The sequence below is a fragment of the Polypterus senegalus genome, chromosome 1, assembly GCF_016835505.1.
Source record: "Polypterus senegalus isolate Bchr_013 chromosome 1, ASM1683550v1, whole genome shotgun sequence".
Classification (NCBI taxonomy): Eukaryota; Metazoa; Chordata; class Cladistia; order Polypteriformes; family Polypteridae; genus Polypterus; species Polypterus senegalus.
Genome location: NC_053154.1, coordinates 311,317,995 through 311,329,417, shown reverse-complemented (window position 1 = coordinate 311,329,417; position 11,423 = coordinate 311,317,995).

Sequence of the window (11,423 nt, the reverse complement as noted above, 5' to 3'; positions counted from 1 at the left end):
ATTCTATAATCACAGAAAGAGCTGTGTCTGTGTACCCAAGAAAGTATCAACGTCACTCTCAGTGGGCATGGGACTCCACCAGGGCTGTGCTTTGTCTCCTGTCCTGTTCGTGATTTTCATGGACAGGAGATCAAGGCACAGCAGGGAGGAGAAGAGGCCCAGTTTGGTGGCCTTAGAATTGCATCACTGCTCTTTACAGACGTCATGAAACTGTTGGCTTCATTTGGGCTGTGAACTCCCAGCACACATTGTGTGACTGAGTGTGTGAAGCAACAGGGATGAGGAGCAGCACCTCCAAGTATGAGGCTATGGTCGTTGGTAGGAAAAGATGGACTGTCCTTTCTGAATAGGAGGTAAGTAAATACCTCAAGTGGTGAAGTGTAAGAACGCTGGGGTTTTGTTCTCGACTGACGGAAACAGAGATGATGAGATCAATACAGGGAGTGCACAATTATTAGGCAAGTTGTATTTTTGAGGATTAATTTTAATATGGAACAAACACAGTGCTATCAGTTAATCCAAAATGTTAATAAACCTGAAACCTGAATGTTTCACAAAGGAAATGTGAGTGTGAACATCATCAGGGGAATACATATGTGCGCACAATTATTAGGCAACTATTAGTGTGCAGACTAAAGGACAAATGAAAATTTTCCCATCTCACTTGTTTATTTTCATCTGTTATAGTGAGAATAATAAACAAACACCTCAAAATTTACAAATAAACATCTCTGACATTTCAAAAAAAATCAATCAATCAATGACCAATATAGCCACCCTTCTTTCCAATAACAGTCATAAGCCTTTCCATTCATGGAGTCTGTCAGTTTCTTGATCTGTTGACGATCAGCTTTTTGTGGAGCAGTGACTACAGCCTCCCAGACACTCTTCAGAGAGGTGTATTGTTTTTCTCCCCCGTAAATCTAGCGTTTAAGAAGTGCCCACAAGTTCTCGATAGGGTTTAGGTCAGATGAGGAAGGGGGGCCATGTCATTATTCCTTCATCTTTAAGGCCTTTACTGGCTGGCCACGCAGTGGAGAACTTCGATGCAAGTGATGGAGCATTGGCCTGCATAAAAATCATGGTCTTCTTCCTGTATCACTGTTTGAAGAAAGTGTCTTCGAAAAACTGGCAGTAGGTTTGGGAGTTGATTTTGAGTTCATCTTCAATGCAAAAGGTCCAACTAGCTCATCTTTAAAAATACCAGCTCATACCAGTACCCCACCTCCACGTTGGAGTGGAGCTCTGTGCCCATTACTGATCCACAGGTCCATCCATCTGGTCCATCAAGAGTCACTCTCATCTCATCGGTCCATAAAACCTTTGAAAAAAATCTGTCTTCAGATATTTCTTGGCCCAGTTTTGACGTTTCAACTTATGTTTCTTGTTCAGTGGTGGTTGGGTTTCAGCCCTCCTTACCTTGGCCATGTCTTTGAGCACTGAACACCTTGTACTTCTGGGCACTCCAGGTAGGTTGCAGCTCTGGAATATGAAAGTACTGGAGGATAATGGGTTCCTGGTAGCTTCACGTTTGATTCTTCTCAAATCTTTGGCAGCTAATTTGCGTCTTTTGTTCTCAACACGTTTCTTGCGACCCTGTTGACTATTTGCAACAAAATGTTTGATGGTTCTGTGATCACACACCAATATCTTAGCAATTCCAAAAGTGCTGCATCTCTCTGAAAGACTTTTACAATTCTTGACTTTTCAGAGTCAGTTAAATCTCTTTTTTGGCCCATTTTGCCCGAGGAAAACTAGCTGCCTAATAATTCTGCACACCTTGATATAGGGTGTTGATCTCCTTAGGCCACACCCTCCCTCATTACACAAATACACATCACCTGACGTGCTTAAATCCAATAAGCATTCAAGTTAATACAGCTTGGAGTTGGAATATACGCATTAAAAATGATGATATGGTCAAAATACTCACTTGCCTAATAATTGTGCACACAGTGTAGATTAATGGCAAGTGCAGTTATGAGGTTAATATACTGAACTATAACAGACTAAGAAGGAACTGAACCAGAAAGCAAAGCTCTCAATTTACAAGCTGATTTACATCCCTAACCTCACCTATGGTCATGTGGTTTGGATAATGACCAAAAGGAGCATATTGCAGGTACAAGTGGCCAAAGTGAGGTTTTTCTGCATGGTGTCATGACTAGAAGCCCCAAAAGCACTTCCATAAATGGGCACTAGAGGGGAAATCTCATCGAAAACCCTGGCTAGATACAGAAAAAGGGCTACATTGAAGCTTTATAAAATAGAACGGTTTATTCCACTGACTGCCAGGATGCACAACAAAAATAAAAAATAAACATCAGATTTCTTGTAACGCAAAGGCAATCCAACGCTAACAAGTCCCAAAACAGATTTCAATAGCAAAGTTAAAACGCAGAACAGAACATCGAAAGAATCCAGAATTTTAGTTAAGCACAATGAAGAGCAAATGACACAAACTCTCCAACTGGAGAGCACGTTAACAGTGAACCACCATGAACTGTGGCAGACCCTCCAGGATTTATAGGCAGAGGACAGTTGGCCCCTCCTCACTTGTTGGGAGACCACCCACAACACGCATGGAACCTCACTGAGGCATTTAGATAGAAACACAAACAACAGCAAATAAAATTAATCTCTCTAGATTATATTTAAAAAATCCTGCGACAAGAGAAGACTTTTTGGAAGATTTTTTCAAGTCCTGCGAGACGAGACTCTGTCCCACCCTCCTCTCAAGCATTTTCAACCACGCACACAATAATTTCACCTCTCATTGGTGTGAATGCTTTTGTCAGACACAGTTCCTGCTCTCACAGCTCTTATAAACTTTAACGTCTTCCTCACTTTAAGCTCCCAATTAAAGAAGACGTGTTATGTCCAAATGATATTGAAGAATTTAATCCCGAAGGCAGGTTAGGTGCATTGGTGATTCTAAATTGTCCCTGGTGTTTGCTTGGCATGTGGGTGTTGGTGGGCTGGCACCCTACCCAGGGTTCGTTTCCTGCCTTGTGCCCTATGTTGGCTGGGATTGGCTCCAGCAGACCCCCCGTAACCCTGTGGTTGGGATATGGTGGGTTGGATAATGGATGGATGGGTTATCTACAGAAATAATGAGTACATGGGCAATCCTAGCACAGAGAAACGATGAAGTCAAACGAATTAACACGAAAAATGACGATTGGTTACACGACAAATTGTTTAAATGCGTATCAATAGACTGTGCTGAAGTATTTGGTGGTGATGGTGTGAAATATGAAAACATCAACTTACAATATCACAGAGAATATCTACAAATGGTAACACCATTCCACCGGCCGAATTACTGTTGAAAGAAGGATATATACAAGAAAAATAATGTAGTCCATCTTCAGGGGATAACAGACAACAAAGGAGATCTTGATATGCCATTCATATTAAAACATTTACTGTTTCCCGTTAGAGCAGCTTTTGCAAAGACAATTAACAAATCTCAGAGGCAAACTTTAGAAAAAGTCGTTTCATTTAATAGAGAGAAAGAAACGAAATTCACTCAAAGGCAGTTATACGTTGCATTGTCACGATAAAAGTCCAAACACAGAATCAAAATTCAGTGCGAAATTGACGAAAAGTTAACTCCAAGAATTGTTTTAACTGAAATTTTACATTAAAAGTGTAAGTTTAAAAAGTATTTGTGTGTTAATTTCAAAGCCAAACAGAATGAAATCGTATTACGCAACGAATAACTCTAACGCAACAACCAACCAACCCAACCATTATCCAACCCGCTATATCCTAACCACAGGGTCACGGGGTCTGCTGGAGCCAATCCCAGCCAACATAGGGCACAAGGCAGGAAATGAACCCCGGGCAGGGTTCCAGCCCACCGCAGGGCACGCACACAAACACCCACATGCCAAGCAAACACTAGGGACAATTTAGAATCACCAATGCCAGCCCACCACAGTCTAACAAAACATGAAACATAATTTACTTTCAAATTATTACATTTTACTCTTTGTTAATATGAATTATTTACTCACTGTAATGTAAAATAGTTAGTTCTAGTATGCATATGCAACAATTCCCATGGAAATAACAATCTATTTAAATTGTACATCCGCATCCCCATATGTGAGAGACAGAACCGCGAAGTGGTGAGCGAAGTGAGCAGAGGACAAAGCCCCTACTGCATACAAAAGAATAAAATGTGAACAAAGATGAGATATACCTTGAATTTGAACCCCAGCTGAGATATAACCCATCCTTTGAGATACAGCGGAGAAGCTTAGTCATCCTGGAGAAGCTAGGAATAGAATACGCTGACCCTCTGCATTAAGAAGAACAATTGTGGTTGTTCGGGTATCCTGATACCAATGCCTCCCTGTGGTGGTTTTGTGGGTACGACGAGCTAAGAGGAGACCCCAGGGCTTACTCGGAGGACTATAACTCCCAAATGGCCTTAGAATGCCATGGGAACCCACATCATGAGTTGGAAAATGTGATTGGGGAAATGGACGTATGAGCCTCACAGCTAAGACTGTTACACCTGTTAGACCTTCAGATCAGTGGTGGAGAATGAATGAATTAATGAATAAATAAAACTTTGCCAGAATAAATTATTGTATGCATATCTTTGATTACAGTGCAGGATTAACATCTTGCCTGGTATGCTCCTCAGACATCTCTCTATTATAAAAAAAAAAATCTTGGAAGGAGACAAGACGTGATTTTCTCAGAGAGATACTTTCACATCCTGCAGGATGAGTCTTTGTGCCAAGAGATTTAACCAGGTCCGGGGCCGAAAATAAAAGACAAAGAGTAGATGACAAAGTAGAACGTCGTAAAGAATTCAAAAACGCTGGCACAATACACATACAGAGCAGGTTAGAGATAATGGAAGTGCTAAAATTCGAAAGTCTCAAAAAAAAGGATAGTAAAGAGTGCATTAGCACAAACAAATGGAAATGATTACTTGGTGAGATAACGGAACAGCGAAAAGAGATTGAATATATTCTTCGGATTTAAACTTTAAGTCAGAGACTTGTAGATCGTCTAATTCGTGTTGCCATCAGGGACAAAACAGTAGTGTTTCATCCCAATGAAGAGGCGTATCCGCGAGAATTAAAAGATTTGTTGTTTGGTGAAATTGAAATCCACATACGCAATCGGCAGAGACACGAATTGGCTAATGTGTAGCCCAGACCAGGGGCTTGGTTGGTGAGTGAAGCCCCCTAATCTGTATTAAATTTATTTCTTATACACTCACTGGAGTCCTGAGAACCTTTGTGTACGACCAGAAAGATGAACTGGAGATCGAGAAGAAGAATCTGAAAATCAAGAAATTGTTTTTCCATTACAGACCCCAGTTTGTCTACAAGCTCATCAATGAGTTGGGTGTTAGATGGAGGTAGTGAACGAGCTTTCAGCTGAATAATCCAGCCTAAGGGACGAGGCAAACAGACCACCTATGAGGTGATGACCATCGGTCCTCTCATCAATGATTGCCAGAGCTAAGAATTTCAGTCCACCTTTGACTGGACAGTCTTGAGCTTTCTTAGCACTGGGGTTTGACGAGCTCCTCATCACTAAAACATATTACCACACACACACACACACACACACATACTGTATATATGCAGTCATCTGAGGACCTTCAAACTTGTTTTTTCTTATTTTCCTGTTCTGCGTCTCTTAGAACACCATCTGTTTCTTAACTTCCTCATTTATGCCATGTTGCTTCCCTATTTTTCTTTTGTGTAACATTCTGGTTTTCATGACAGTTCCCTTGACACTGTGTGTTAACATCAGGCTGCATGAGATGTGCTGGATGGGGAGTCTTGGTAGTCAAATTTCTTCATCATCCTCACAATCCCTTGATATTTCAACACAACAATGAGGTTAGGAGAACCAGACAGGGCTGCAAATTGCCATTCTTGTTGGTAAAATTGTGTTACGTTTTATGTATGTGAACTCATACCATATGAAAACTGGATGGAGCGCCTTGCTGGTTACTTAATGGCTTCCAGCACAGCAGACATGATGGAGTTAAGCTTGGCTGAGATATTCCTGATCTGCCGGCCAGTTCCCTGAGATGTGGCAACAGGTAGATGATATTAACTGATGAAGAAACAGAAAAAGCTCTTTTCTGGGGATCTAAAATACAGTCTCTGCAGCACATTCATCACTTTTTAGCTTTAGTATGTTAATCACATCAACACACCTCATAAAAATGGCTCAGTGATGTGAATTATTACATGTGTGAGCCACAATTTAGCTGGTTTGACTGCAGATATCATATTATGTATGTGCTATGACCTGTAGGGGGTACCCCAGAGCCCCACACTTCAGACACATCCTTCACACACACAGAAGTCCTGGTTTAAGCCTTCACTTTTTCTGATAAGCCTGGGTTCATAAATTCGAGCTCTAATTCTGGATTTTTCCTTCATCGTTCAATCCCATCCATCTTCACATACTGATTGAGAAACTGAACAATAGGGCTGTTAAGCCACTTATTACTTTATGGATTCAGGACCTTTTTTTAAATCTTTCACAGACAGTTGAAGTACAGCACACGTTTTCAAAAGTCATTCCCTCGAACACAGGGGATCCTCAAGGACTATGTTGTATCTCCATTACTATTTACACTGTACACAACAACAACAACAATATTTATTTCTATAGCACTTTTTCATACAAATGACGGAGCTCAAAGTGTGTTACAGGATGAAGAAAGAGAAAAAAGAATACAATTAGGCAATACTAATTAACATAGAATAAAAGTAAGGTCTGATGACCAGGAGGACAGAACAAAACAAAAAAAAACTAAAGACGGCTGGAGAAAAAAAAAAAATCTGCAGGGGTTCCGAGGCCATGAGACCACCCAGACCCCTCTAGGCATTCTACCTAACATCAATGACCTCAATCAGTCCTCATGATGTTCAGGGTTCACAAGGAATAATTAGATGATGATGGTCATGTGGACCTCTGGCCTTCACTCCATCAACATCATGGTGCTTTGATTAGGTGGTGGGGGCACAGATCACCACCACAGAAAACCAGAAAAAGAACAGAAGAGAAAGTAGGTGTTAGTACGGATTACAGAGCCACTGTGAATGATAATGATAATTAAATCCATGGGTTACACTAAGACGATGTTACGAGAAAGCCATGTTAAAGTAATGAGTTTTTAGCAGTTTTTTAAAATGCTCCACCGTATTAGCCTGGCAAATTTCTATCGGTCAGCTATTCCAGTTTTTAGGTGCCTACCAGCAGAAGGCCGCCTCACCACTTATTTTAACTCTTGGAATTCTAAGTAGACACTCATTTGAAGATCTAAGGTTACGATTTGGAATATAGGGTGTCAGACGTTCTGAGATATAAGATGGAGTGAGATTACTGAATGCTTTGTAAACCATCAGCAGTATCCATCCATCCATTATCTACCCTGCTATATCCTAACTACAGGGTCACACGGCTCTCCTGTAGCCAATCCCAGCCAACACTGGGCGCAAGGCAGGAAACAAACCCCGGGCAGGGCTCACACACACACACACCAAGCACACACTAGGGACAATTTACAATTGCCAATGCACCTAACCTGCATGTCTTCGGATTGTGAGAGGAAACCAAGTGATCTAGTTGACTGAAAACAAAAGCGTGAACTCATTTTTCAGCATCTTGCAATGTTATAAGAGGTCTAACATTTGTTATATTTCTTAAGTGAAAAAATGCTTCCCTAGTAATATGATTAATATGTGATTTAAAATTTAGGTCAGAGTCAATAGTGACCCCTAAATTCTTTACCTTCGTCTTGATTTTTAATCCTAATCCTAATGCATCAAGTTTATTCCTAATAACCTCGTTATATCCATTTTTACCAGTCACTAAAATTTCTATTTAATACTTATTTAGAGAAAATGATTACTCATCCATTCAGAAACACAAGTAAGACACTGTAAGTGAATCAAGAGTGTCAGGGTCATCAGGTGCTATTGATAAATAGAGTTGTGTGTCATCAGTATAGCCGTGGTAGCTCACGTTGTGCCCCGAAATAATCTGACCTAACGGAAGCATGTAAATCGAAAAGAGCAGTGGACCCAGGAGAGAGCCTTGTGGGCCACCATATAGATAATCAGGAGTCTCTAAAGTATAGTTACCACAGCTAACAAAGAATTTTCTACCTGCCAGGTAGGACTCAAACCAATATAACACCCTGCCAGAGAGGTCCACCCATCGACTAAGGCGATCTTTTAGAATATTGTGATCAATGGTATCAAATGCGGCACTCGCATCTAAGAGGATGAGAACAGATAAACAGCCTCTGTCTGCATTTACCCACAAGTCATTGACTACTTTGATGAGTGCAGTTTCTGTGCAGTGATTTGTTCTGAAACCTGACTGAAACTTATTAAGAAAAACATGTTTATTGAGGTGGTCATTACACAAGTGACCTGAGAGAGAAAAATGATCACTGCTCCATTATCAAGTATTCACATGACACTGTGGTGACAGGATGCATATCTGGGGAGGAAGAAAGCCATCACTTCAGCCATCACTTCATCACCATCTTATTTTGAATGTCCAAAAGATTTTAAGAGACAGAAATCTGAATGTCCACCCATCATTGTTCTGTGGGAGAACAGAGACATGGTGACTGAATAGAAATTAGTTAGCACCTCACCCAGATAACAGTCTTAACTGGAATACAAATACAAAAATCATCAACTTTAAATGCAACCAGAGCTTATTTCCCTTCTGTTGTTAGCTATGGTATTGTAAGAAGAAGTCAGGAGTGACAGAGAAGTACGCTGAGTGGTACAGGATATGTATGAAGGAAGTGTGACAATGGTGGGGTCTGCGGTAGGAGTGACGGATGCATTCAAGTTGGAGATGGAATTACATCAGGGATCGACTCTGAGCCCTTTCTTATTTGCAATGGTGATAGACAGGCTGACAGACGAGATTAGACAGGAGTCCCTGTGGACTGTGATGTTTGCTGATGACATTGTGATCTGTAGGGAGAGTAGAGAGCAGGTTGAGGAGACCCTGGAGAGGTGGATATATGAGAGGAGAGGAGAGGAGAGGAATGAAGGTCAGTAGGACCACCAGACAGAATACATGTGTGTAAATGAGAGGGAGGTCAGTGGAATGGTGAGGATGGAGGGAGTAGAGTTGGCAAAAGTGGATGAGTTTAAATACTTGGGATCAACTGTACAAAGTAATGGGGAGTGTGGATGAGAAGTGAAGAAGAGAGTGCAGGCAGAGTGGAGAAGAGTTTCAGGGGTGATTTGTGACAGATGGGTATCAGTAAGAGTGAAAGGGAAGGTCTACAGGATGGTAGTGAGACCAGATATGTTATACTGTATGGGCTGGAGATGGTGGCACTGACCAGAAAGAAGGAGACAGACCTGGTCATGGCAGAGTTACAGATGATAAGATTTGCATTGGGTATGATGAAATTGGACAGGATTAGAAATGAGGACATTAGAGGGTCAGCTCAGGTTGGATGATTGGGAGACAAAGTCAGAGAGGCGAGATTGTGTTGGTTTGGACAAGTGCAGAGGAGAGATGCTGGGTATATTGGGAGAAGGATGCTAAGGATAGAGCTGCCTGGGAAGAGGAAAAGAGGAAGGCCTAAGCGAAGGTTTATGGATATGCTGAGAGAGGACATGAAGTTGCTTAGTGTGACAGAGGAAGATGACGAGGACAGAATGACACAGAAACAGATGATCCACTGAGGCGACCCCTAATAGGGGCAGCTGAAAGACAAAGACGAAGAAGATTCTCTCAAACACAGGGGATCATCAAGGCTGTATTGTATCTCCATTACTATTTACACTGTACACAATTGACCTGAGAAGGAACAATGATCACTGCTTCATTATCAAGTATGCAGATGACACTATGGTGATGGGATGCATATCTGGGGAGGAAGAAAGCCATGACTTCAACCTAATGGATTGTTTAATAAACAGTGCAATCAGCACCATCTCACTGAATGTAAATGAGATTTTAAGAGACAGAAATGTGAATGTTCACCCATCATTGTTCTGGGGGGAGAAGGTGGAAATGGTGATGGAACAGAAATACTTAAGATCTCACCTAGATAACAATCTTAACTGGAACACAAACACAAAAAGCATTTACTGTAAATGCAATAAGTGCATATTTCTTCTCCTTAAGCTCAGATTATTTAGTAATAATATAAATCATTCTTTACATTTATGTATATTGCACTGTTCTCACTATTCAAAGTGTTTCAGTGGGTGGGGAGCCAGTTAAACCACCACCCAACTGGATGATTCAATGGCAGCCATTTTACCTCACCACGTTTTTCCCACATGAGCTATTAGGTGAAGTGGTGAGCATGATAGACAGGGAATGATTAGGGGGCAGAAGGACCAGGCCATGATGTGCAATTTAGCTTGGACATTGGGGTCCACCCTGCTCTTTAAGAAGGATGCCGAGGAATCTTTTATGACCTCAGAGAATCAGGATCTCGGCTTTAAGTCTCATCTGAAGGACAGCACAGTGATACCCCGTCACTGAGCTGGCACACTGGGATCCACACACAGACCCCTAAGTAAGCACCCCCTGCTGGCCTCACCAACACCTCCTCCAGCAGCATCCCAAGCTTTTCCTAGATGGCCTCCCATCATTGTCCTAGCTGGGCCTGAACAGGCTTAGCTTCACGTGGATGACCTCTTCTGAAGTGCGCTCATATTGTCCTTTTATCGCAGTCTGATCAAGTCTGTCGTCACTTTCTGGTTCACTGCCTGCTTTAGTGGTCTGACAAAACAAAATTCATGAAAAGCTCCAGCAGATAACCAAACATCAAACATATGTAGATGGTCTGGTAAGGCGATGATGAAAAAACATCTCAACTGGTGACAGATACCTTCAGTAAATCAGGGAGGAAAGACTCTTTAAAGACCCCTGTAAGTCACTCCAGAAATCCCTTTCTTCTTGTGGTGATAAGTCTTTTTAATAAGGAATATCAAAGATCATTTCAAATTTAAAAAAGTGTAACCATTTCAGGTAAATAAACAATGGAATTAGTTAGAAAAGAGCTTATTTTCAGATATTGTAAAAAATTTTACAGTTTAACCTGTGTCTTGGACATCATGCAAGGTAGGGTTGGTTCAAGGTTCCTTAGCTTAATGGAAGGATGGAAAGAGACCACCACCTGGAACCATTTGCTCCCCCAGTCCAACAAATGGCAACAGCTATCAGGTGGGTATCCCATTTACACTATCGCAGGGCTTCATGGGAATTGGATTTCCAATGGGCAGCCCTGCTGGGTCTTGTGGGAGCCACCAGAGGGAGCTGCAGGAAGGAGGCGTCCTCCTTTTCCTCCTTTTAGGGAGGTTCCACCTAACCCGGAAGTGCTTCCTGGATGCAAAGTGGCAGCACCAGAAGAACTCATAGAAGAATAAAGG